Consider the following 25477-nt stretch of genomic DNA (forward strand, 5'->3'; position numbering starts at 1 on the left):
GGAAATAGTCCTCACAAGACAATTGGACCCTCAAGGGGATGCCAAAGGCCTGTTGTCTCGGATTCAAGATGGCACCAGTCTCTTCGAGCTGGCACATCCGAGAGCGCCTTGGAAACCCACCAGGGTAGGCACAAGGCAGACCTGGATCATGTCCCTAGTATGCCTCCAGGAGTCTCTGGACCATGGAATCAGTGAACCCGCTCAGCTGTCAACCGAAAGGCCGGTAGGCCGTGTCCACTCAGAGGTGCCTGGGAAGAAATGGATGGTGAGGACCCTGTGGAGCCCAGGTCTATATGACACACGTGGACTCGCCGTGAGCTGGCTTGATTCTTCAGCGGCTGCTTTTTAACCACGCCTTTGGATTTCCTTCTACCTTTAGGGAAGGAAACATTCTTTGTGATCACAGGACATGTTTGCTATGTTTGCCGATTTTAGTTCCTTGGGGAAGACTCCCCCGACTTGGAGCTCCTGAAGGGACAGAGAACATGACTAATGGATCTGCCTTTGTGATAGAGGCCTCTTCCTATGGTCCCCTAGGCCAATCTTCCTTTGGGTGCCCTGCTGGGCGGTGAGCTTCCAGCACTCGCCGGGCAGGGTTTTGCTCTAGTTCCCAGTGTGCCAACCCATGGTAAAGGCAAGAGGGCTTCAAGCTCCTGCCCAATGACCCACTACTGACCCAGACTGTCTGCTGTGGAGATGGCAGGAGACATTTTGAAAAGCAATTCAGGAAAAGCCAGCGGAAGTCCGTGGGAAGTCAAGGCAACATCCGGAAGCTTTGTCTGGCGAGTGCTGGAGGGACTTCGGAGCAGAGCTTCAAGGCCAGCCACCTCCCCTACTCTGGCCTACCACTGAGAGTCTGGCTCAAGACAGGTCCATCCTTTGAATTGCCCACGTGCACGGCTTTACTGGTTAATCCACTCTTACTGCAGACAAGAAGGCGGTAGATGTACATCCAGGGAAAAGGTGAGCCTGGTGGCTCTGACCCCGCCCAGCGAACTTACAGGTGGTCTAGGCAATGTAGTCATTAACCTTAGTTATAACCGGCACTGAGTGCCAGAGTCAAAGCTTTTCTCCGGAGCAACTTTCCTCTTGAGGATTTCTGTCCACCGTTCCTTCTTTTCCAGTGACATGGTGATCTCGCTATTCCTGAGGGAGGTGGTGAGAAAGTGTCAGGCCAGGGTAGCGTGGAAGCCTGTCACCCAGGGCTTGGCCACTGAGTCCCACAGCACCCCAGTTCCCTCCTTTTTTTTTCTTTTAAATTTATGCAAATTTATTATTTCACATCAGCGCTAATAAAGCACAAGCTGAGAAGACTTGAATATCATCCTCTGATAGCTGTACCCAAGCGATATGCAGGACCATAGATAGAGAGGCGTCCTCCCCTTTATGAGGACAGCTCATTTGGCTCACCACCGCAGTCCTTGGCTTGTGCTGGCAATGGTCAAGGGGGTGAAGTGGTCAGAGGTGCACCTCTCAGGAGCAGAGGACCGAGGGTGAAGAACACCAACAGTCAAACATCAGCACGGCAGGACTCGCACAGAGGACTGGACGGAGCGCAGATGCTGGTGTGAGAAGGCTGTCTGTCGCCCCAGTCCTTTCTTCAGCGCCCGTTTGCAGAGTCTCCACCACAGGGATTCACGCCTCTCCGTTTGCTCATTTTCCCTCCAGCCGCTTTGTTCCTGACACAGACAGCACCCTCTGTGTCATCGCTGTCCCCAGCATCGTCTGGTGAGCGTTTCTTCTGTTCTCCTTAGCTCCGTTCGGGGAAACCTTTGGGCTCCATCCCACGTTCTGTTCGCATCAAAGCCTTTTCATTCTGTGTGGGAAAGGCAGGCAGCTTCTTCCCACTTAAGTGTTCTGGAAGAGTTCTACATCACACAGCGTGGCCAAAGTACTAGACTTCCCCCCCCATCCCGCCCAAGCCGTTCTTCCCACGCGATGGATGTCGTCCTTGGAATGGGTGGGAATGTCAAAGTTGACCACGACATCCACATGAGGAATCTCTAAGCCTCGGCTGGCCACAAGAATGGAACGAGCTTTTGCCTTGAATTTGTTGGGGACCCTAGGAGCTTGGCCCGGCCCCTCTGTCTCAGGGGTGGGCAGTGAATTCGAGATGCCGTAAGAGCAGAGCGGTTCTCTTGAGGATTGGTGCAGGTGCTGCAGAATATTACAAAGCAGTTCCCAGCCAACTCCTTTAGGATAGACAGCAGGTAGGTATCCTTGAACTTGGAGGGAATAAAAAGGCAATATTGTTGAAATTTCTCAACTGTCTGGTGTTTAGAGGAAATGGTACATTTCACGGGATTCTTCAAAGGTGCTCGCTGAAGTTTTTGTACCTTCTTGGTCATGGTCGCAGAGAAGAGGGACGGATTCCGGTCTCGGGGCACCACTTTGAGGATCTTACCAACCTCTCTTTCAAAATCCATATTCAATATTCGGTCAGCTTCATCCATGACCAAGTATCTGAGAGCTCCTAAGTAGAAGCCTTTGTTTTTTCCAAATGGTCAATAGTCGACCAGGAGTTGCTATCACCACGTGTGGTTTTCTCGGCTAGAGATTGGGGCATTGAATCAACTCCACCTACAATCACGGCAGCTTGTACTCCACAAGAGGAGCCCGGAGCTTCAATCTGCTCTGAGATCTGAAAGGCCGACTCCCGAGTCAGGGGAAGAACCAGGGCACAGGAACGCTAGGGCGGCTCCAGTAGGGTATTTAGAACAGGCAGAGCAAAGGCCCTCATTTTCCCAGAGCCCGTTTCTGCCGGCCCAACAATATCACAACCATGCAAAGTCAAAGGAATAGCTTCCACCTGGATCTTCGTGAGCTGCTTCCATCCCAACTGGTCACAGGTTTCGCACAACACACGGGCCACACCCAGATCTTTAAATGTTTTAGCTTCCTCCTTCTCCACTGCTGGCTGAGGTCATGGGGAAAAATGGACTCATCCTAATGCAGGTAATTGCCTGGTCCCGTGCGCTTGGTAAGTGGAGCGTGTCTCCCGCTGTCTGATTAAAGATTCATCTTAATTTCCCCCATCCAAATGCCTCTCCTCCAGTGTTTGTCTTGATAGCCCAGCAGTTCCTGAAGGTGGGAGAGAAGTGTGAGCTGTTTGTGTGTTTGTGGCGCTGGGTGGGCAGCACATTCCCAGGGGATAGGTGAGGATGGAGGGGGACAGTGTGCATGACTAGCCCGCCATGTGACCGGCTGGCCTTGCCCATGAACCAGCCCACAGGTGGACGCCCTTCGGCAAGGGAGTATCCCGGGTAGGGTAGGTTCGGTGGTTGCTATGAGCATCAGTCAATCTCTAAGTGGTTCTAAAACCTTGCTATTCAGTCATCCTGTTTCCCTGCCACAGGCCCTCTCTCTGTTCTTGCTTTGCCCCCTCCTGCAGGAATGAAGTCCTCGGCACACACATGTCAGGCGTGTGTCCAGTGAGTTGATGGGTTGGCCTTTCTAGGACTTGGTGCAAATTAGCGGGACCAGTCAGGGACCCACTTGCTGGGCCATTTTCTTTAGTTTCTTTACCCTCTGCAGGGACTATGGCCATTGAAAAATATATGAGAAAATATCACACCGGCCTGTGTGATCACGAGGTGTCGATGGGATCAGGGATCAGGCATCAAAGACCCAGAACAAAAGCCCATATCAATGTGAGTGAGGTGGAGTGCAGGCTCATATTCCGTCTGCAAACAATTGAACATCCCTTCACAGAAGGGTCACAAAGAAGAGACGAATCAGTATAGCCCTGATGAAACAGACAACTTTCCTCTAGTTCAGCGGTTCTCAACCTGTGGGTCGTGACTCCTTTGGGGGTCAAATGACCCTTTACAGGGGTCACCCGATTCCCAACAGTAGCAATATGACAGTTATGAAGTAGTAATGAAAATAATGTGATGGTTGGGGGGTCACCACAACATGAGGAACTGTATGAAAGGGTCACGGCATAGGGAAGGTTGAGAACCGCTGATCTAGTTCTTTAATGCTTCCTCTCCCCCCACTACCACGCCCCCAATTCTACCTTACAAATCTGACTAGACCAGAGCATGTACCAGGTACATATAAGAGCTGGAAACACAGGAATCCAGGGCAGTAACCCCTCAGGACCCATAATGAGAATAGTGATACCAGGAGGGGAAGGGGAAGGTGTGGGGAGAAAGGGGAACTAGTCACAATGATCAACATACATGAACCACCCCCTCCCAGGGCTGGATAAGAGAAAAGTGGGTGAAGGGAGACAGTGGTTGGTATAAGACATGAAAAAAATATAAATTATCAAGGGTTCCTGAGAGAGGGAGGAAAAAACAATGAGGTGATACTAAAGGTTCAAAGAGAAGATGTTTAGAAAATGATGATGGCAACATGTACAAATGTGCTTGACCCAATGGATGTACGTATGGATTGTTATAAGAGCTGTAAGAGCCCCAATAAAATGATTTAAACAGTATGTTAGACTTACCATTTTCTTCCTTTTCTTCCACATCCATGACAGTGTCATCTGAAAAAAATTAGGGAAATTGATAATGGGCCATGGGAAAGTGAAGGCCCCCCAGGGAGTCCATGGTGGAACCATTTCCTAAAGATCTGGGAGACCCAGGGTGAAGAGCAAAGGTCTCGGGAAAGAGGCTGTGGATTCCCAACCAGCACCGACTCCCTGCCTTTGTTCCCATCTCAGCTTGGCCACTAGAGTTTCTTCTTCCTGATCTTCTGCTCAGCATGCAGTGAGTGTCATCTGATGAGCCGAGTTCAGGCAGACCTCGGAGATATTGCGGGTTTGGGTCCAGACTACTGCATAAAGCGAATATCACAACAAAGCAAGTCTCATGGTTTGGTTTCTTAGTGCGTATGGAAGTGACACGGTACCGATGAAGTAGGCAATAGTCTTGAAAACAAATATCCCAAATAGTGCGGGAATCATCAAAATGTGACACAGACACACAAAGTGGCACCGAGTGCAGACACAATTCTCGATGCGGGGCTGCCACAAACCTTGGGTCTGCAGGAAAGGCAGGGCCCGTCAAGAAGCGCTCATAAAGCAGGCATGCCTGTCGAGGCAGTCCGTAATCTTCCGTCCCGCTCTGCTGACAAGTCTTGCTCTGCTTCTTCAGAATACTGAGTGCTTTAGCTGCGGGCTCACTTTCTTACATGACCCTGATGCCAACTACCAGAAGTGTTGCCTTGGCCACCGGCCTCGGTTAAAGCTGCCTCTTCTGAAACCATCAGATTATTTCCTTGACTGGGTGCATAAACATTCTGTGTTTCTTACTTTCTCCCAGATAGATTAGTAACTTCTGTAGAACCAAAAATCTCCCCAAACAACGCCTCCACCAAAAAAAAGAAAAACACACACAACAACAAAACCAATCCCAAACAAACAAAACCTAAAACAAACACTCTGCCATTGAGTGGATGCTGACTCATGGTAGCCTTGTAGGGCAGAATAGAACTTCCTCCTCTCTTGGTTTCCAAGACTAACTCTTTACCAGGTAGAATTTTCTCCTGTGGAGCACTGGTGGTTTCAAACTGTTGACCTTGCGGTTTGCAGCTCAAATTAAAACCACTTCCCCTCAAGGGCTCCTAGTAACTTCTGTATATCATTAAAATAATAAACATTACCTTGGGAACCTGACTTCTTGTCAGGTTTTGGAGTCGTCTTTTTTAGATGTTGAAATAGCTGTTGAAAGGCAAAAGGGGGTAGCCATTGATGATTTTAACTTTACGCTTCCCAATGAGATCTCGATTCCTGATTCAGAGGTCAGATTGTTCCTTGTTCAGACTGAACATAAAATTGTGGGAAGGTCTAGACTGTCCTAGAGGTCGCTCACTATGAGTCAACATTGACTCGATGGCAGTGAGTCAGGTTATTCCTTAACGCTCCAGGCTATTCAAACCCATTGCCATGGCACCAGCTTGACCGTGTGGCTCCACGTGGCCATAGTAGAGCCTGTGCTCCACGGGCTTCCTAAGAGCTGGTCTACTTATGGAAGGTGTAGGGTGAAAATGTTGATTTTTAGTTCTTCCCTTTTTTTTGCAATTATATTTATTGTTCACAAATGCCCTCTGAGTGTTGCTTTTGTTGTGTCCCATACATTTTGGTAAGTTGAATGTTTGTTCTCATTGTTTCAAGGATTTTTAACATTTCATTTTTTAATTCTTCAGTAGTTTTTAAGCAGGGTGCTGTTCAGTTTCCATGAATTTGATTTTTTCCTCTTGATCTTCTTATTATTGATTTCTAATTTTATAGTATTGTGGTCTTAGAAATTGGGCTGTAATATCCTGATGTTTCAGAGTAAAGGTGGTGAAGAAGGCAGATGGTGCCCCGCTATCAACAAGAATTGTATCCAGGGTCTTAAAGGCTTGTCTTACATGAGAAGCTAAGTGAGATGTCAGCTAAGCTCACATGGAAGAAGCACAGCAGTCTGTGTGATCCAAAGATTATAAATAACAAAATCCGAATCTGAAGGAGAAAATGGTATGAGATCTTAAATTGTGAACAGCCAGTTTGCAGAAGGCTATGGAGGACAGTGGAAGCCCTAATCCATTTACGTGTCCCCACATGGATGAAGCTTCCAGTGAATGCCCTCTGGCCATAATGGAAGGGTATGATAGCCTTGCCGTCAGACAGATTGTAAACTCCATTATGGTAGAGGCAATCAGGTTAAAATGTAACATCCTTTGACCCATTTTAAAGTTATTTCATTAAAAAAAAGTGAAGGGGGACCCATGTGGATTAACCCTGCAGTGAATTCCCTCTGACCATAGACCAGGGAAGAGAGTGACCTTGTCAGCATGCACAGTGCTGCGGAAAGTGGATTGTTGCAGGTGTAACACCTGATCATTTGGTCTCCCTTTGACCTATTGTAAATTTGTTCTAGTTTTTAATGTGTCCAGCTTTTTTTTTTTTTTTAGTTAAGGCTTTTTTTTGGTGGTTTATTTCATTATTGTTTTTATTTTTTGCTATTTTGGGCTATGTTTTTCTGTAGATGAAATCCAGGAGAGGCAAATCTACAGAGGCAGTAACTGGCTTAATGTTTTCTAGGTACAGCAGGGGAGGTTGAGGGGAGATGGGAAGCTAATAACAATGAGTACAAGAAAGAAAAAGTTCTAGTACTGATTGTAGTGGTTGATGATTGTACACTTTTAAAATATGATTGAATTATTGAATGCTATCACTGGCTCCCTATTCTCAATCTTGTAAATTTTTTCTTTTGGGAGGGGGGAATGCTGCTTTAAGTTAGATTTGGTTGGTCATGTCTATTATGTTGATCTCAGGCTGATATCTGCTGTTGATTTTCTGTCTAAAGAACTCCCCTAGTATTTTCGTACGGTTGATCTTGTTTTTACACACTCTTTTAATTCATCCTTATCTGGAAATACCCTAGTTTCTTCTTTATATTTGAGGGGAAAGTTTTCAGCATATAAGATTTTTGGTTGGAAAATTTCCCCTGCATTTTATACGTACCCTAACTACGTACCCATGATGCGTGCTGAGACAAATCTGAGCCATTCCTTCTGAGTCCCTTTTGTAGATAAGTATTCTCTTTCCCGGAGATGCTCTGAGGACACTCCCTTGTCAGGGCGCTGGACTGTAATAAATCGTGGTGACGTTTTTCTGGAGTCCATCCTGTTTGGAATTCTTTCAGCTTTTGGAATGGATGTTTTGTCCTCTTTTGTGGTGTTAGGGAAGTTTACTTCCAGTCATTCTTGGACTATTTTCTCTGCGGATTTTGTTCTTCCTGTTCTGGAATACCAATGCAATGTAAGTTATAGTCTTTGATAGTCTCTAACCATAATTCTTTGGAGTGTTTGTTTTTTCAATTGATTGTTCTTTTCAAAGATTGGAATCAAGAAATTTGTCTTTTGAAACTCATTGATTTGGCTTTCCATTGCTTCACTTCTACTGCTTTGCTATGTTAAAGGATTGTGTATTGTATTAGTATTGATCTTCTGAGTTTCTATTTTTTGGTATGGTTTCTAATTTTTTTCATTAGTTTTCCATCCTCGCTCTCTCAGTCATCTTCTAGAGTCGTTGAAAATATCTGAACAGCCTTCTAATGTTCTTTTCTGGGTGTTTCAATGCCTTTTCTTTCTCAGGAGATCTTTTTGTATCTGTATATTATTGGTCCCTAGTTTGGGCTAGCCCTTCTGGCTTCTTCATGGGCTGGTCTGTTGTCTCCGCGACATTGGGATGCCACTGTTAGAGGTGGGAGGGTGACTGGATCATGTGGCAACAATGGACTCCATCAAGTGGAGTGAGAAAGTACTTATAGAAACACCCAAAGCACCAAGCAAACACAGACAGTGACCCGCGCCCCTGCAGTGTTGTTTGGGTGGCCTTTCACCTCAGCCACATACAGCAGTGTGGGGAGAGTGAGGGAGCGTGCAGCTGGCACTCCCGTTTTCATGGAATCTTGCCGCAGTGGGGAATCCGTGCTGGCTGGCCGCCTTAGGGTGCTGTTTGGGCAGACTCTCACCTCAGCCAGGAGAGCAATGGAGGATGGGTGGTCTATACCCTTTTGTGTAGTTCCCCAGGTGTAGAAAAGTGAGAGAAACAATGTCAAGTCCCAGCCTGCTTTGTGAGCCTCAGACTATTGCTAATAACACTACAAACAGCAGGGGTGAATATAGGCCTTGCTCTTTGAACACGCTCCACTGGTTTATTGCAGAAAAAAATATTTAAAGAGAACAAAAACCTCCTACATGGATTCCATCCCCTATCCACTGGCCAATGTGTGTGCTTGTGACCCCTCTGGGGACCCTTGGGACCCTTGGGGAACCAGGGGTGGTTCAGCATCTGTTCCAGCAGTCTCCTGGGTCGTGAAGGGGATCCACTCACTGTACCCCTTCTGTCCACACACATCAAGATTCAGGGCTCCAGCGTTTTCTCTGTTCATGGAGAGGGTTTCTGTAGCGCATTTGCTGCTTAGTTTCCTCATGTGGGGGCGTTGGGTTAAGGTGTTCATCTTGTTCCACGGCCACAGCGAGGATCAGAAAGCATTAAGAATACAGTCTTTGGTTTACAGCCACCCCCCTCCTTAGCCAGCAGCCCAATCCCTTTTTGGTCCTCACTCTCCTCATGGTTGCTTGGTCCCTTATCCTCTTCCCCCGTGCATCGGTGCGCCAGGAAGCCTGTTGGCTGCTCTGCCTCGCTGCCCAGGCTCTCCGCGCTGTGGCTCCTCTGCTGCCTGCATCCTTCCGGCAGCGACTTCCCAGGTGCTCTGCTGGTGGCTCTTCTCTCTTGGCCGTCACAGGAATCTCTGTTTCTGCTTCTGCAATACCTAGCTTATACCCAGAGAAGTGGTTTAACGGACCTGGATTAGAGACCACTACACCTTATTTTGCTGGTCTCACCCAGTCATTTGATGGGAGTGACAGAGAAGTGGCTAGAGGAGGCAGATGAGAAAGAGAAACCTCCTCCATGCATTTTAGGCAATTGCTTGCTTCTCAGATCTCTGTCTGCCACTACCTCCATGCTGACCTGGGGCTGCCTGCTGAAGGCCCTGGCCCCGAGGCTCCCGCACAGACCACACCTTCCCCAGCACACCAGCCGTACAGGCTCTGGATGGAGATGTTGACTGTGGGCGCCCAGTTTTACCAAACACGATACCAACAGCTTGTGATCAGCTACGAATGGAAAGGTTAGTAGTTCAAACCCAGCCAGTGGCACTGGAGAAGAGAATCTTGGCCAAGTTCTTTTGAAACACCAGTCATTGACTGCCATGGGAGCATGGTTCTGCTCTGCTACACATGGGGCTGCCTTGAGGGGGAACTGACACCAGGTCAATTATTACCACTTTTACGTTTAATCATTGTCCTTACAGAATCCAGTATCTAAAACACACACAAGTCTGCCCAGACCAAATATACAGGGTGCTTAAAATTTAGATGTGACATGAAGACTAGAAATTACATTTAAAGACCAAAGGAGGGGGGTGGGGGTGGGACGGGAGAGCAGGACAGAGGAAGTTGTGGTTTCAGCAGGGTCTGCCTCTGGGGATGGGTCTTCCATCGTCTGCACGGCTTGGCTGGCCTCTCCCTCAGCCTCTTCTGTATCCCTTCAAGCTTAGCACTGGCACTTCTTAGTGTCATTACCCAGTAAGTGGCTTTCACGATCCTGCTGATGAATATTTACATAAATGCTGAGACGGACCCAAGCTGCTGGGCTTACTGACCTTGAAGTGCCCCCTGTTGTCAGGGCTCTGTCCGAGTCACATGCTGACAAAAGTAAAGTAGTGCTCCTCACCCCGAGTGGCGGGCACTGCAGCGTTCTCGGCCCGCTCTACCTGTGCCCGGGCTCCCTAGTTTTTTCTTATAGGGCTTCCAGATCCTCATGCCATTTAATCACACCCCAGCCGCAAACCTCAGCAGGCAGGGGGAGTGGTGGCGGGCAGTGAGGGACTGGGAAATCTAATGTTTGCCAAGACTCCAGCTGTGGGATACACCTCTGGGCCAATGGCGGCTCCATCACCCCCAGGCTGGATTTCAATGATTAGCAGTGGGGAGAAATGCAGTCCAGTGTCCTGTCCTCAGGACATCGGAGTCACGGGCCAGTGGGGTAAATTGGGCAGAGGATTGATACCCTCAGGGCAATCTTGCTGAACTTTACGGTGTGTCTCCCTGTTGTGGCCACACACATTTTCCACAAAGAGACAGAGTGTCAGGGTGGCCTGAGGTCCACTCACCACTTTCTACTTGATGATCTGGGTGCTGCTCCTACCCCCTGCCCGCGGGAGCCAAGGGGTAAAATCTGCACAGGAACTGACCCATGTCCCCGAGGGAAATAGTCTTGAATTCATGTAGAGCAATTCCAGAAGTCTGATGAGCGTGCAGGGGAGGGAAAGGAAAGACGGTAGGAGAGACCAGCTTCCAAAGTCGGTTTCTGCTCTTTCTATGCAGACGTGCGCAGCGTCATTTTCTGAAAGTGCTGTCTTGACACAGTGGGAGCTGTGAGTGCAGGCCCGTCTGGTCGGTCCCCTTCTTGAGAAGCTGATTAAGTCAACTCTGCAAACACCTCTGGGGCCAGGGTCTCACCCTCCTAGGATATATGGCCTGAGGCTAGCTGCTTGGTGAGTAGGCTCATGCGGCAGGCCCAGTCCCTGAGAAGCGTGGGAAACTGAGCTCCCCTCGCCCTGCTTGCGGCACACAGGTCCTATTCCTCATTGTCAAGGGCAGCTTGACAGGTGACCCAAGTCTCTGTGTGCCTAGGGAACTGTGTGTCGTATCAGCCGTCTCTGCATGACCCATCTGACTCCTCTTTCCAGTGCTGCACCTGAATGTCCCTGTAAGGGTGCAAGAGCCAGGGAGACAAGGCTAGGTGGAGAGTCTAACTTGTTACCCCCAAGCCGCTTCAATGTCAAGACACCCTCCTTCCCTGGAAGTGCCATGGTAACAGTAGCATGAGAGGCTATACTTGGTCATGATAGTTAATAGAAACGCATGGCCACAAGACCACTGTTTGCTCACCAGGCCCTGGAGAGCCCGGTGGTGGGCTGGCCGGCTTTGTGCTGATTTCCTTACACGAATGGCTCTCGTAGAGCCATTCTGTCTGAGTGCTCTGATCTACGAAGGTCATCAAAGTTCCATCTTCCTTGAGGTGGAATTTAGAAAATGGCATGGAGAGGGAATACTCGCTGATGATTCTGGAGCCAGAAAGGGGCAAAGTAGAGGAGCTTCTGAGACTGCTAGTGGTTGAGAACCTGTGGGAGGAAGCAGAGGGGTGGGTCAACTCCCCAGACAGAGACCAGGCTAGGAACCCCGGTTTATGGCATGTGAAATGCAGTGACTTTGACTGCTCCCCACCTCCCCAAGTTGGCACTGTCGAGAGGTAACAAGGGACCAGCTTGCGGATGTAGGAACCTAGGCCTGTGTGTTCACCTGTGTGTTAGCAACTGAGCTGAACACTGTCCAAGGCTGTTTGACTAAACGCAAAAGGATCTGTGATGGCCTTCAGAGGTCACAAGGCCAGGCTGCCACAACGGACAGGCTGATGTGCTCAACATTCTCCATCCTTCCAGACCCAGAGCCCCGCTCAGTCCAGCAGAACCTTCCTGCCTCAGGGGTGGGGAGTGAAGGGCTGGAGCCTGAGACCCTGAGTGAGGAGGCTGACGAGGGAGGAGGCTGTTCTGAAAGGTTCGGACAGGCAGGTATTGTGGAGAAGCTCTTCTGCTTCTGAAGGGTCTGGGACTGGGTGGAGGATGCTCCCGGGCAGGCTTTGAGGGCTGCTGCTGTTACAAAGGGGTCCTAGGTCCAGTGGAATGAAAAATGCCCGCCTGCTCGGTTCCTCTGAGGCCAGGAATCAAGCTCCATAGGCCAGATCAGGAAGCCCGACACGCACTGCCATTTCTTTCTCCTATGGGACATCTGTCCTGCTTCCCCCCCCCCCCCCCGCCCCCCGGGACCCAGCAAGATCATGTAGGTCCCTACGGAAGGACTGTGAGAGGCAAAGCTGCTGAGCAAAACAGGGCCTTGGCTTGACCTAGTGGTGGCACCTCTGGCTACCGCTCTCGTCATTACATTGGTACAGCTCCCTCTCGAGGCTGTAGAGGGCCTTGGAGACACTTGCCCAGGCGCTAGGGCGGCCCCTGCACCGGGCAGCGGGGGCAAACAGGCTCTGTGAAGAACAGTTAACATGAGGGCCCGGGAGCTGTGATAGTCTGAGGTCTCGGTGGGCTGCCAGCCACAAGACCAGCAGCTTGAATGCACCACCTGCTCCCAGGGCACAAGACGAGGCTCTCTGCGCCTTCATTCTGTAAGGTCCTTATGAGTCAAAATTCACTCGACGGCTGGGAGTTTGAGTTTGGGAGCCACTTTGAAGGGAGGAGGACCCTGCCTCATGTGTGGGGGAGCTTCAGGGGTGTGGGTGGAAATGGAAGAGGAGGATGGGTCCAGGCCTGGGCGGCTGGCGACTTCCCTGTGTGTAAGAGGCCAGCATAGGTCTGACATATCTGGTCCCCTTCCCCAGACCCTTCCTAAACAAATAAAAACACAGCACTTCCTCAAAGGCCTGTGGAGGGTTCCGCTTCTTTGGCCCCTGATGTCAGGAAAATCCAAGCCTCTCAGAACACCTGGGGCCCAGACTTGGACTCTGGGATGCAAATCAGAGTCCAGGAGATCAGGGAAGGCCACAAGGCACCTCTGATCCCCACAAAGCTCTGCCGGGCCATGGGGAACAGATACACAGCTGAACTACAGATGACACGATGGACTGTGTGTGTGCCTTTGGGACAATGCGGACCTGAATTAGGGTTCTCTTGTTCGGAATGCCAAGGTTCCCACCTGGAGGTTCGTGGGGAGCAGAAAGAACTCTAGAAACACCCAGCAACACCTCCTGAGTACGGCCTGCGATGCTACCCACTTGTCGCGAGTTAGTGCTCCCTTGGTCCTCACCCCTGCAAGGCTGGCGTGCTTACTGTCCTCATTTCACAGATGAGGAAACTGAGGCAGGAGATGGCGCAAACAGTTTGCACTTGACTTCTAACCTAAAGGCTGTCAGTTCGAACCTTCCCAGCAGTATCTTGGGAGACAGGCTTTCTGTAAAGATTCCCAAGCCAAACCCATGGCCCTGGATTGATTCTGACTGATAGGGCAGAGACTGTCAATCTTAAAAAAAAAAAAAAAGTATTTATTTAAAAATGAATTTCTTTATTTTTAGCAATTCACAGACATATCATTCACACCTCATGCATTTCAATAATCCTATCACACTCATAAGAGCTGAGTGACTGTCACCATGACCAATTCCAGGGCATTTTTCCCCCTTATACTTATTGTGCTTAGCTCCGATTTCCTGCCAGCCTCCCACGCTATGTCCCTTTGAATCTGTTGGTCTAGTTGTTGTCTCTATAGGTTTACCTAATCTGGATTTCATATACAGAACACTATGCAAAATAAGACAGTAAGCAAACAAACCCAACAACAGAGGCATAAAAACCACCACCAACCCTGAGATCCGAAACGAAGGAGGAAATGTCAGCAATTGGAGCAATAGTGCATCGTGAAGGGAGTCAGGGACAACAATGACAAGGCGTCAGTAACCCACCCTGCAATGTGCTCTGCTGACGAGGCCTTTCCCTTCCGGGTCCCCAGTCAGGGGGATTCACTGGAGGCTTCAGCTGCCTGGGGGCCCTGCAACGGGTTTGTCACTGCCATCTGCAGCCTTCTGCAAACCGGGTGTTCAGGATTTAAGCTCTCCTACGGTTCCTCCTCTGGGTTTGGATTTTATTGTTTGCAGTTCTTGGATCCCACATGCTGGTGTGCTGCTTCTGCGTAGACTTAGCTGACGCCTCATTTCAATGGCTGCTTGTTGTAAGACAAGCCTTTAAGACCCCAGATGCTATTTTTCCCTCTGGTAGCCAGGCACCAACTGCTTTCTTCACCACACTTTGCTACAGCACCCATATCTTGAGTGATCTCTTCATGATTGAGCAGGGTCATAAGAAGTACTTGTTCATAGATTGGGGCTATGATTCAGTGTGAGCTCAAAACCCATACATATATCTGTGGTTTATTTATGTCCCTGGTTCATAATGATTCAAAACATATCATTATTATTTTCTTAACTGCCTGCCATTGAGTTGATTCTAACTCACATAGACCCTATAGGACAGAGCAGAACTGCCCCTGTGAGTTTCTAAGACTTAGCCCTTTACGGGAGTAGAAAGCCCAGTCTGTCCTGAGGTTATTTTATGAAAGGCCATTACAGTGATCCCCACGGGGCTTATGGCAGTTCTCTCGCTATTACTACTCATTAGCGGCTGGTATAGAATTTAAAGTGCTGTCGAGAGAAAGGAAGTTTGCATGTATAGGACAGTTTGTTTAGACCACAATGTATGGATGGTTGATTTGTAGTCCCTACGTAGGCGACTGGGCACTGTCTACACAGACCATGAGGGCTGGAGGGAGGGGGAGCTATCTGTGATGCCCTTTCACAGAGGCACATGGTCACCCCAGCTGCCATGTACCGGGCACGCTCCAGGCAAGGACTTGAACCAAAGTCCAATGACCTTCACATCCATACCCTTGGGAAAATAGTCCCCGGTGTCTTCTCACAGGCTCTGCATTTCAGCCGGAGACACACGGGAGCATTTCTTTTATCTGCTACCCGGTGCACTTAAGTTAGAGTTCAGTTTGCTTACTGGGAACTCCAAATAGAATCCTTCCGGTGTGGACGCGGGGCACCTCGAAGGGACAGAGTCGAAAGTTCTGGTTGTCTAAAGCACGTGGCCGGGGTTAGTGAGGATTGAATACAAACTAGGCTGAGAGTGTCCAATTAAGTGCATGCTACCGCACTTGTCTCCCCTATGTGTGTACACACTTAATGTTAAGCCCACCCAGTCTACTCATCGACAGAAGTCTACTCGTCAAGGACATCTGTCTGTAGGGGAGCAGGCACCTCTCTCTCCGGTGGATTCAGCAGCTGACTGTGTGGTTAAGAGTTCAGTTCTTGATGCCACCAGGCTTTTCTATAAAGAGGATAGCCAAGAACCACCTCCCTCCCGCCCCCCGTGGGGTTCTCTCCTTCTGTTCTGGGGAGTGACTTGCTGGGCGCAGAGGTAGTTTGGTTTGGGTGTTGTATCACACAGCTGACTGTGCAGGAGCAGTGTGGCTTGACCGGGCCCTCCACTGCTACACTGATCAACTCCCTTTGTGTGTCAGTAACAGTGGTGCTCTCAGGTAAGGGCTAGGTGCTAACTGAAAGGACATTGGCAGTTCAAGCCCACCAGTTGCTTTGTAGGAGAGACAGGAGGCTGGCTGCTTCTGTCAAGTCTTAGAGCCTCAAACATTTCTTCATGGTCGCTGGGCTTCTATGTGTCAGCTTTGGTAAACTGTCTATTCATGGCTTCAGCCAATTTTTTTATCAGATTACTTGTATTTTTTCTGTTGTTAAGATGTGGTAGTTTTCTGTAGATTTTGGAGATTAACCCCTCCTCTGATGTATTATTACTAGTTTTTCCCAATGTGTGAGTGAAAAAAATGGATTTTTCATGAAAAAAAAAGGTTTTTGATGAATCCTTTTGTCATTTAAATGTATTTCTGGAAGACCCCAGTTCTTTATTTTGTCTTCTATAGTGTGGATATTTTTCATTATGTTCAATAGTGTGTACATGCCTTGTATTCGGGCCCTTTCCTACTTTTTCATTGATGGCATTAGTAAATGTGTGATTTACATTCAGGTCTTTGATCCATCTTGAGTTTTGGGTTTTTTTAGTCCATGGTGTGAGGTAGGGCCCTTTTCATTCTTTTGCAGGCGAAGACCCAGTTTTTCCAGCACCATTGGTAAAAAGACTATCTCTTGCCCATTTAATGTGCCTTTAGTTCTTTATCAAAAATGAGGTGTCTATAGGTGCTTGGTTGTATTTCTAGGTTTTTAGTTCTAACCCATTGGCGTTCATATCTATTGTACTGATACCAGGCTGTTATGATTACTGTGACTATATAGTAGGCGTGAAGGTCTGGGAGTGAAAGTCCTCCTACTTTGTATTTTTTAAATGGTGTTTTATTTACCCTAGGTTTCTTTCTTTCCACATAAAGGTGCTAATTAGTTTATCCATTTCTTTGAAAAATTGTGGTGGGATTTAGATGGAATTTCATTGAATTTGTATTTTTGGTAATATTGACATTTTCACAATATTTAGCCTCCCTACTATCCATGAACTTGGTAACATGTTCCATTTGTGTAAATTCCTTTCCATTTCTTGGAGTATTTTAAAGTTTTCTTTGCATAGGCCTTTTGTTTCTCTGGTAAGATTTATTCCTCAATAGTGTATCTTCTGTGCAGTTATTGTAAATGGCATTTTGCGCTTTCGCTATCTTTTTGGCATCATTATCCTTAATATACCAGAATCCAACTGATGTCTGTATGTTGACCTTGTAGTCTGCTACACCTTGTTCAAGCAATGGGTTAGTTGAATCTTCGAGGCTTTCGCTATCCAGGATTATGTCATATGCAAATAAAGAGTTTTACTTCTTTTTGTTTACTTATTTCTTCTTTGGTGACTTAAGGCTCTAGCTACAATTTACAGAACTATATTAATTAAAAGGGCTATAAAGGGCAGCCGTGCTTAGTGCCTATTCAAAGAGAAATTGATTTCAATTTCCCTCCATTAAGTAAGATGCAGGTGATTAGTTTCATATATATGGATTTTATTATGTTGAGAAATTTCCATTTTATACCTATTTTGTTGAGTGTCTTTATCAGAAATGGTCATTGAATTTTATCAAATACCTTTTCTACATCAGTTAGTATCATAATATGGCTCTTTCTTTTGCTTATGTGATGTATTACATTGTTTTTCTAATATTAAAGCATTCTTGCATATTTGGTATGAATACCACGTGATCGTGATGCATTATTTTTTGATGCTTACTTGAACTCTCGACTAAGATTTTTATCGAAGATCTTGCTTGGTATCTATCTATATCTATATCTATATCTATATATATCTATATATATTTTTTAACAATTTATTAGGGGCTCATACAACTCTTATCACAGTTCATACATATACATACATCAATTGTATAAAGCACATCTGTACATTCTTTGCCCTAATCATTTTTTTTCTCCTCTTTTCTTTTTTTACATGCTACTAGGGACTCATACAACTCCCATCACAATCCATACATATACATACATCAATTGTATAAAGCACATCCATACATTCCCTGCCCCAATCATTCTCAAAGCATTTGCTCTCCACTTAAGCCCTTTGCATCAGGTCCTCTTTTTTTTCCCCTCCCTCCGGTATCTATATTTATTAGAGATATTGGTCTGTAATTTTCAATTATAGTGATGTCTTTTCCTGGTTTAGGAATTAGAGTTGCTTCATGAAATGAGTTTGGTAGCATATTGTCAACCTGTGTATTGTGGAATCATTTCTACAGAATTGGAATGAGGCCTGTAACTATCCACGAGAATGGAAAGCCCTGTCTTTCTCTCACAGAGCGGATTGATGGTTTTGAACCGCTGCCTGTGGATTGTAACCCAACCCATGACCATGACACCCTCACAAGTCAATGCTAGAGGAATAAAAATATGCATCATTTTTATCATCAAAGAACACTTGAATTATTAAAAATATAGTTGCTGTTAAATTGATTCCAACTCATGGCGACCTCATACGTGTCAGAATAGAATTTCATTCATAGGTTTTTTTTTTTGGAAAGGAGATTACCAGACTTTCTGTTATTTCCTACTTTCCGTAAAGATCCATCTGATACCAGCAACGATAACCCTGGTTCCATGGCCTCTTCTGAACCTGGCCTAAACCTCTGGAAACTGCCTGTCAATGTGCTGCTTAGCAAGTCCCAGGTTTGTGGCAGGAGCACAATTCAGAGCTAGAAAGTATGCCTGAGTGTATTCTGCTCTTGGGTAGAAAGTGACTTCCTTTAGGCATCGTGCATCCACTCATCTCTTCACCCACCAGCTGCCCCCACACTGGGCATGCTCGCTCTCTTGAGCTCAGACCCTCTCGCCTGTCTTTTTTGGGGTGCTCATATTCTAGACTGTCTCCTCTTTCCTCCCTGCTAGTTCTTCATTCCCAGGGTTGATCATGGGAATGGCAAAGTGGCAGAGGTGCATAGTGTTGCCAGGCTCTTGAGTAAAATCCCAGGAGACCTCTCTCAGCTCCCCAGACTCTGGGGGTTTTCTCCTCAAGGCTTCCCACCCCTTGCTTTCAACCCCCCAAAGACCCCTCAAGCAGCGTCCCTCAGTACATGTTTCTGGCGGACGTATCTGAAAAGAGCACTATTACCTTTCTTTCAAGGAAGGTGTGCTTTGAAACACTGGAGCCATCAGGATTTCTGTTGGAAACAAAGAACACAGATAGAATATGGGGAAAATCATAAAGCATCTTCCTTTAAAAAAATCTATGCTTCTGAAATTGTGCTAGGAGGGCAGTGATCAGTGTAGCTTTCTGTTTTGGCTGTCCTACAATGTGTCCCTTTATAGCTCCCTTTAAAAATTATTAGCTTGAAATTTCATAAAGTTAACCTTAAGGTAATCTTTGAAATCATCTTGAAAGCCTGGATTTCAGAAACTAGAAGTTACTTTTTAGATTCTGGCCCTCACCTCTCTGCCTCTGGTTTAATGGAAGCATCACTGAGGTGTACGGGATGGAACTATTTTGAAATATTAATTTCTAAGGTGGACACATGCCTCATTTAAATGCGATTGATCTGACATTTCATGTACTAGTGGACAAAATATGCTATGAATTCTATCAACTGAGAATGCTTCAGTGGCAGCAAGAAAGACACGATCTTCAGAAAAGACACAGTTGAAGCTTTATTGTTCAAAATGTGTGTCTGTTATGTGTGTGTCAGACTATTATTCAACTATTAAAATGATATCTTCTAAATTTAAGCAGCACAGGCAAATGCTGAAGTCCTAATACCCCACCCCATTGCTGTTGCGTCACTTGTGACTGACAGCAGCTTGTAGGACGGACAGCTGCTCGGTAGGGTGTTCAAGACAACCATCTCCATGGGAACAGCTGATGCGTTTGACCCCAGCCTGTCTGGTTAGCAGCTAAGCTCTTCAACCACTGAGCCACTAGGGCTCCTGAAATCCTAATATAAAATTTAAAAAGTAAAGTGTTTTTTTTGCCACTGCTATTCCATATATAACATACTTCAAACTGTAAAACATACACAAATAAAACAAAGACAATGACCAGAAAATATGAAAACAAACATTCCCCCAAACCCCAAACAACCCCAAAACCAAGGATAGGAGATAAGAGAAAAACCACTGGAGTATGGACTCGATTCATTTTTTTTGAGGTGCTTGTAGCTGATGAAAGGGACCCTGGCGGCCTAATGGGTTATGAATTGGCCTTTTAGCACCAAGGTCAGCAGTTTGAAGCCACCAGCTACTCTGAGGGAGAAAGATGAGACTTTCTACTCCATAAAGGGAAACCCATAGGGGTTACTCTGAGCAGGAACCCGTCACTTACAGGGCCGCTATGGGCAGGAACCCGTCACGCATAGGGCCACTATGGGCAGGAACCTGTCACAGGGCCGCTATGGGCAGGAACCTGTCAAGCACAGGGCCGCTATGGGCAGGAACCCGTAACGCACAGGGCTGCTATGGGCAAGAACCCGTCATGCACAGGGTCGCTATGGGCAGGAACCTGTCATGCACAGGGCCGTTATGGGCAGGAACTCGTCACGCACAGGGCCGCTATGGGCAGGAACCGACTGGAAGGCACCTGACAGCAGCAATATGAGTCAGGAGTGGTGCTCATTGATTTTTCAAATCCTTCGTTTTCTTAAATGAACACAATTAGCTTTATTTCTTTCTGTCACTCTTCTCAAATTAAAATGAGCACATAATTCATTAAAAAACAAAGAGAGGGAAAGGAGGAGCCAGGGACATTAAAAAGCAACCGAGAGGGAAGAGAAGGTTTGGGATCTGTCTCAGTTCCTTGGATTAGTTTCTGCCTAAAGAGTTTGATCCACCTAACTGTTCTTCATTTGTGGAATATGAGGAAATGATTATGGGAGCATGAAGAAGATTATGATCGTCAGCAACAAGGCAAACCAACCAGCTGTCGATTCTTTGACTCCAACTCGCGGCCGTCCCAGGCCTGTCAGAGCACGGCTGTGCTCCATTGGATTTCCAGAGGCTGAGTTTAGGAAGGAGATCTTCAGCCCTCTAAGGGCACTCAAACCACCAATGGTTTGCTCAGGAGCCAAGCGTACACCAAATTCTGGCTATTCCCTACCCGGTGGCACTGCGCGGGGCTTCTCAGCCTGGGTCAGGGCAGGATACGACCGGCAGAAAACGACCCTGTTGGCCAGGAGCACAGAGGCGGCTAGAGACCTCGGTCCTGGGTCAGCATCTCTGTTTCACAGTCCCCTGCTGGAGGGATGCCCTGCCACCAACTGTGGATGGCTTTTCCTGCGTGAAAAGTGGACTGGTTCTTTCTTCCCCGCCTTTCTCCATATGTCCTCCCCTTCCCCTTAAATAGTGGGCATCACTCTTAGTTGGAAATGGCTACTGAAGGGTAGCCGTTAGGCCAAGTAGCAGTGGCTGTAATCAGTGGCTGTAAGGCGTGGCTGTAAGCAGTGGCTGTAAGGCATGGCTGTAACTTACTTTGGGCATCTTATCCGAAAGGGCCCATCCGTGAAGGACATCACGCTTGGTAGAGGATCAGCACACAAGAGGAAGACCCTCCGTAAGATGAACGGACACAGTGCTTCCACACAGGGAGGATTTTGCGGGTGACATAGGACCAGGCAGTGTTTTGTTCTGTTGTGCATAGGGTCATTGTGAGTCAAATCCAACTCGATGTTACCCAATACACATCGCTATCCCAAGAGTCGTTGGGTGGCACACATGGTTTATGCTCAGCTACTGACCGAAAAGTTGGCAGTCTGAACCCGCCTAGTGTTGTTTTTTATGGGAGAAAGGTATGGTACCTGCAGCTGTAAAAATGACAGCCAAGAAAATGCTGCCACATGGAGGAATTCTACTCTGTACACGTGGGCTCCCTATGAGTCCCAGTCAACTTGATGGCAATGTGTTTGGATGCGGCTTTCTACTCCCAGAAAGAGATCGTCTGCCCTGTCCCATGGGGTTTATAGGAGTTGGAATCGACTTGCTGGCATTGAGTTTGGTTTGGTTAGCCTTGATTTACAGTTATTAAGAAAATCAAGACACAGAATGGTTAAATGACTTATCTAGACTCATGCAACTCGTGGATGGGGGAATTGGCATTTGAGCCTAGGCAATCAAGCTCCTGAGAGGAATGAGTGGCCTGGCTGATAGGTACCAACGTGCCACCCAAGGGTCAAATTGAACAGCCCTCATGCTGCTCCCTCCCCTCTTGACCCGGTGACAGGCCTTGCTGCTTGCTCATGGTTTCCTGCTCGTCCCCAGTAAGGCCTCAGAATGCTGCTTAACGAAGTGCCCACCATGAGCCTCTAGCAATCATGACACTAGCATGAGGGATGGACGCCCACTTTCTTCTCTTGGGTCCATTTTACAGGCATCACATAATTCATCGAGTTGTTTTTAAAAATAAGTGTGTGCGCATGTCCAGGACACACAGAGTAATCTCAGTGTGCATGTACAGAGCATCTGCTGGGGGGAGGACGGCACTCTCATTAGGTACCAAGGTTCCAATGGCACTAAGTCACCTCACTGCTTCTGAACCGATTCAAACTCAGAACCACTCTGTAGGACTGAGCCAATTGTCCCGGCGGGTTTCTGTGGCGGGACATCTTTACAGGACTCAAACTCAAACCCACTGCCATTGAGTCCATTCCAACTCAAAGCAACCCTGTAGGACAGAGTAGAACTGCACCTGTGAGTTTCCAAGACTACTTACTCTTCACGGGAGTGGAAAGCCTCCTCTTTCTTCTGAGGAATAGCTGGTTGTTTCAAACTGCTGACCTCACAGGTCGCAGCAGCCCAATGCCTAATCTAATGCAGCGAGAGCTCCTCCGGGTTGTTGTCGACAGGAGCCACTGAGTAGGTTCAAATGCGGAGCAACTCTGTGTCTATCAGAAGGAAGCACTGCCCAGCCCCGTGCCACCCTCGCCGCCCTTCCTGCGCCTGAACCCATGGTTGCAGCCACGGTGTCAATTCATCTCATTGAGAGCCTGTCTCTTTCTCGCTGCCCCTCTACTTTCCCAAGCATGCTGCTCTTCTCTAGGGACTGGTTTCTCCTCCTTAGGGCAATAGAAAGCTTCCTTTGTCTTCTGCAGAGCCCCTAGTAGAGTTGAACGGCTGACCTCGTGGTCAGCAGGTAAATGCGTAATCCACTGCTCTACCAAGAATTTTTAATGTAGGATAACTGAAAAGAGGAAATCTTATATGAAGAAATCCAAGGGAGATCCCTAGGAAAAGTTAACGTGCTCTTGTAAACAAATCCCTTCTTATTCTATCTCTTTTGCAGAGTCAGCTCCGTATCCTGGGTTTTCACAGGACATGGCAGAGTGCCTTGTGTTATAAAAGCACTTTACAGTTTTGTTCTCTGGGCCTCTCCTTTTCTCCTTGTCCTCGTCCTCCTCCTTGTCCTCTTCCTTCTCCTCCTTTTCTGTCTCCTTCCCCCTCCTTCTTCATACCAGGGCATTCATTTTCAAAGCTTTTCCTTTTACACAGTCCTGGAGAGCATTGCATTAGTCTTACTCTCGTGGGAAATATATGTACGAAGACCCAGTGCATAGTGGGGGCATGTGACGAATGCTTGATTCATATTTTAAAAAGCTGGAATACTATTTTTCAGTATGAAAATTACACTTGCTACATGATTAGGAGTGATATAAGGATTCTAAGAGGGAAGTTAATGATAGAAGCTGTGGGTGCTACATAATCTGTTGTCAATTTGAGACTTAAGAGTGGAGAGTGGTGGAGTCTAGCTTGTCAACCAGGTTGCAGTTTGATGACCTCATTTGGAGGCGCTAAAGAGATAAATAGCTAGCTGGAGGCGGGACACATGCTCATTCCTGCGAGACATTAGTGATGATGAGTCTGATAGAGCTATGTTGCTGTAGCCAGAGCTCTGGAGCCAGAGAAGCCACAGAGAAACCCCTGCCAGTGCTGCGATGCTTATATCACCACTGGATCCACAAGACTTCCCACCCATTGGCTTGTGATCTTCCTGCATTCGGCGTCATTGCATGTGTTGAGGGAGTCTGAAGAGAAATTTATAGACTGTTATCAGATATATGCGCTAATATCGAAATTATGGACTTGATCTGGACTGGGCTGGGATGTTTTCTCAATGTGTAATTGCTCTTGTACATAAAACTCTTTCTTATACACATACGAGTGTCTATGAATTTTGTTTCTCTAGTCCACCTGGACTAATGCAGAGGCCCACAGACAGGAGAATACCCGGCCACAGAGCAATGCTCTCTGCAACACAGTAACTAACCCAGGAGGAAGCTGGGATGATCCCTCTGCTTCACTGGAGAGGGATGCAAAGACAAAACAAGCCCTTAGGATGGAAGTTGTCTGTAACCAGATTGGGCTTTTAAAAATGCAAGCCACCTGGGATGTTTGTAGTTGATAGCAGAATGGGCCCAGATAAAAACAAACCGTAAGTTCTATTTGTAGGCCAGCTAAGATGATGCAAATGAATTGGATTCTCAGATTGAACTCAATGGGCTCAAGCTCAGGACCGATTTTGCCAAGTTGAAATTGGCTGTGCAGTCCAGAGATTCAGGGAAGACACCACATGGACCTGTGGGTGAAGGTATAATATCTGCTTTGAACAGACAGGCGACTGCCAAACTTTAAGACCCACGTATGGAAATGCCGCCTTCAGAAGAAATAGTTAAGTGCTCAACGATTAACTGACAAAATGGTGGTTTGAATCCACCCAAAGGCTCCTTGGAGAGAAGGCTAACCATCTACTTCCAAAAGATCAGCAATAGAAAACCAGGTGAGCACAGGTCTGCTCCGATACACGTGCCCCCAACCCAACCCAACTGAACCCATCCCAACCCAACCCAACCCTCGACAGCAGAGTGAAACTGCTTCTTAGGATTTCTGAGGCGGGATGTCTTTACTGGAGCAGAAAGCCTCATCTCTCCCACCCCCTACTTCCAGCTCCTGCATCCCCCACCATACCCCCACCCTCTCACAGAATGCTCAGCTGCTGGTGGGCTCAAACTTCTGACCTTGAGGTTAGCAGCCTTATTTGCTCCCAATGCCACCAAAGCCCCTTTGATACACATGGGCTCCCCATAACTTGGTATCAACTCAACAGTAACTGTTTTTTTTAAGTCTAGAAAAAACACACACTATAGATGAAATCAGCTCTAATTATGTTCACCAAAAAGCATTTAAGAAAAAAAATCAGAAGCAATAGTATGGAATGCCAATATAGTATGCAGTCATTAAGTAAAATTGTAGACAATTTGATGGAACAAAATGAGATTCATGGCAGCAAACCTTGGTTAGATATAATTATAATATAGACAAGGAGTACTGGGGTATGATGGTTGGTGGTTTGAATTTACTTGGCTGCTTCACAGTGGCAGGTCCTAGTGATCTGCTCTGGAGAGGTCACAGCCTGGCAAAGCCTATGGAGAGGCACTGCTGCCACACATGATGTCTATGAGAGGGGATAAGCTTGAAGGCAGCTGCCACCACCACCACTACCACAACCCCCTCCACCACCACCACCGCCTCCACCACCACCTCTACCTCTACCTCCACTACACCTCCACCACCACCTCTACTACCACCACCTCCACCTTCACTACCACTACCACCACCACCACCACCTCTACCACCACCACCTCTACCTCCACCTCCACTACACCTCCACCACCACCTCTACTACCATCACCTCCACCTCCACCACCACCACCACCACCACGACCACCACCACCACCTCTACCATCACCACCATCTCCATAACCATCACCACCACCACCACCACCACCACCACCACCACCACCACCTCTACCACCACCACCACCACTACCTCCACCTCCACTACACCTCCACCACCACCTCTAC

At 47.4% G+C, this 25477-nt stretch overlaps 1 pseudogene; it reads right to left on the reverse strand.

Moving 5' to 3' along the window:
- Positions 1-1600: 1600 nt before the first annotated feature.
- Positions 1601-25477, reverse strand: part of LOC142460924 (putative ATP-dependent RNA helicase DDX47 pseudogene) — a 31993-nt pseudogene continuing 8116 nt past the window's right edge.

This window comes from Tenrec ecaudatus, chromosome 11, assembly GCF_050624435.1.
Source record: "Tenrec ecaudatus isolate mTenEca1 chromosome 11, mTenEca1.hap1, whole genome shotgun sequence".
Classification (NCBI taxonomy): domain Eukaryota; kingdom Metazoa; phylum Chordata; class Mammalia; order Afrosoricida; family Tenrecidae; genus Tenrec; species Tenrec ecaudatus.